The sequence below is a fragment of the Gastrolobium bilobum genome, unplaced genomic scaffold, assembly GCF_033153095.1.
Source record: "Gastrolobium bilobum isolate Gb01-03AN ecotype WA unplaced genomic scaffold, APGP_CSIRO_Gbil_v1 utg10412, whole genome shotgun sequence".
Classification (NCBI taxonomy): Eukaryota; Viridiplantae; Streptophyta; class Magnoliopsida; order Fabales; family Fabaceae; genus Gastrolobium; species Gastrolobium bilobum.
In genome coordinates, this window is record NW_026896943.1 from 178,563 (window position 1) to 181,890 (window position 3,328).

The window sequence follows — 3,328 nt, forward strand, 5'->3', positions numbered from 1 at the left end:
TTAACTGTCAACTTGTGATATTTTTTTATGGTGAAGACTTTTACAAGTGGGCTCCATATTTATTTCAAGGCCACAATCCCAGAATAAGGGGAAAAAGTAAGGATTTTTTTCCAAGTTACTATTTGTAGCTTTTGAAAAATAAATAAGTACTATTTGCAGTTTTTTCTAAGTTTTTTTTTCTTTATTTCCATTTCTCTCTTTCTTTCTCCTTCATGGAAGGTCATGATCTTTGTAGTCAATCTTTAGAATCTTGAAAACTTTGGTTTTATCACGAGCCTTTACTCTTATCTAGAATTGTATAGATCTGGTTTGATCTTGATTATGATTGCCATGAATTTCAATTTATTAATATGAATTTATCATTGAGTATGTAGAATTATACATCAACAATCTTTGATGAAGTTTCTATAATAAGTTAATAACCAAATTCACGCTTCTAAATTTTTATGTGATTATAGGGTAAAGAATTTGTGGTTCATTGCAGAAATATGGAATGAATCAAAATTGATCATTCAATTAAAATTTAATGCCTATTTTATGATTTATCATTTTTGCTGCAATATCTATTTCTCTTTTAAATTTGACATACTAATATAAACTACTATGTACTTGAAAACTTTAGAGGAAGAGATTATTTTCCGAGAATATTAATAATAACTTCACTTCACATACCAAATGATGATAGCTCAATTGGCGTACGAGAGCTAAGCAGGTGGGGTAAGAGCATATGTTTGATACTCCCCAGTATCATCTTCGGGAGGAGTTTAAAGCCTTAATTTTGAATCCCCCCGAATAGGATTGCCTTCCGTGAAGCATATCTGTGGTTTATCCAAAAAAATAAAAATAACTTTGTTAGGAAATTATATTTCCTAATGTGTTTGTGGGCTACATATTATATTAATAATTATATTATATTATTTAATATATATTGGGTAAATTATAGTGATCAAATAAAAATACCCAAATAGATTCCTAAGTAAGTATGGGATAAATGAGTGAAAGCCAGCGTTAGGCCAACTAGGTATAATGGGAGCTTACTGGCGCAACAATAAAAAAATACTATAAAATGGTTATAGTCCCCAATATGTCAAATAACAACCCTAATTTCTCTTCCCTATCAAGAGAGAGACAACATACTAAATAATAATGATTAGGTTTATTTGACTGAGGAAGATCGCATACCCCAAATGAGAAGATCATACTAAAGAATAAGGATTAGGACTATTTGATTAAAGACAATCGCATATCCCAAAAGGTGAAGATCAAAGTTATTTCGCTACTATGGAGACAATTATACCTCCACCTTTCTGTTAATATTCCTTTATGATTTGGTATGATGGATCTTGGTTTGTTGGTAATGGTTATCACTATAAGGTTAAGAGGAATTAATATTCCAAGAATTGGTATAAGAGCCATCATCATATTGAATCACGAAGGAATAAAGTTTTATGATTTTTATTTAGGATGAATCATGAAAAGTTTTGTTTTATTGTCTTTTGGCATAAAGTTTATTATTTTTTTGAATGTTGGTTCAATATTATGTATTTTCTATTAGTTATGTAGTGTTATTTTTGTTCTCTGGCAGTAACTTTTGGTTTTTGAACAAAAGTTACAATCTTTTGAAAATCTAAGATTCGTAGTTTAATAGGTTTATTATTTAAACTTTTGAATATGCATAAAGATGTAATGTTTGAAATTTTTTGGCTTTATAATTGATGAGCGTTTGTTGTTTGAATTGAAAATTTGAATGAACAATGACTTCTCTTAGAAAAATTTGGACTTATACTTTGAAATAAATCGAATGTTTAAGGTATTTGATTTTGGAGTTTTCTTAGATTTGATATTATTTGTTAAAAGCCAAATATAATTTTTTTTTGGGTATTGTGGTATGTATAGATGTATATTATTTATCAATCCTCAATGTCTAAGAAAATTTGTTAATTTGATCATATAAATGTATATTATTTATGCGAATGTATATTATTTGACTTCATATAAATGTTAATTTGACAAAGTGATTATTGGCCCAAATAGGTTGATTTGATTAATTTATAAAGGTTGATCATATAAAGGTTAATTTGATTTCAAATAGGTTGATCATATAAATGTATATTATTTATGCGAATGATTATTGGCCCAAAAGAAGGTAGTTGTTTGGCCAAATAATATATGTTATGTGATCATGTGTGTGTTTTTTGCTTATGCAGATAATAATCGACACAAAAGAAGGTTATTATTTGGCCAAGTAATGAACATACCTGTGGTAATAAATATGTGACAATTATTAAGGCTTCACCATGTGAATCATAGTCAGCCCAAAGGAAGGCTATGTTTTGACAGGACTTATTGTGAATATTTGATTATTGAGAGTACCACTTACAAGCTGATATTTTTGTCCAAAGACTAAATGTCAATATTGTGCTATGTATCTTGTAAATAAACCCATTTGACTTCGAATTATGTATGATATTCAATCCATTATGATAAAGTTTAGGTAATTTTATTATAATCACATTCAAAAAAATGAAAGCAATAAAATTATGGAACTCATGTATTTAATTAAATAAAATAAATATTTGGTTTATGTTTGTTTTATTTAATTATTATTGTTTTTAATTGTCTTGTATTTTATAATAAATTAGTTGAAACAATATTGTTGCCAAAGTAACCTCTATTGTAGGAGATAATTTATTATAAGGTATAAAAATGAGTATATTTATTATTTATTCGAATAATCATCGGCCCAAAGGAAGATTATTATTTGGCCAAATAATATATATACATGTGGCAATAAATATGTGACGATTATAAAGATTTTCCATATAAGCAATAATTAACCCAAAGGAAGACTGTAGCTTGACAGAATTTATTATCAATATTTGATTGTTACATTAAGAGTATCACTTGCAAATTGATATTTTTTGTCCAAAGATCAAATATCAATGTTATGCTAGGTATCTTGTAAATGGGCTCACTTTGCTTTAGATTGTTTGTTAATGTCATGCATATGCATTTTATTTTATTTGGACATTTGGTATGACATCAATGTGAGGTATGTTATTTTATTTGTTCTCTATATAGTTTCTGCTATTATAGTTAACTTGGTTGCTCAAGTGAATATTATTTCCATGCTTAATGGGGCGAATTTCAAGCCATGAAAAGAGAATATGGAAATTAATCTTGGTTGCATGGATTTGGACAATGCGCTAAGGACTGGGAAACCCACTTCCACTCTAGAAAATCCGAATGCGGATAAGATTGAGAAGTGGGAACGCTCAAAGCGCATGCGTTTGATGATCATGAAACACTTCATTCTGGAGGCGTTTAG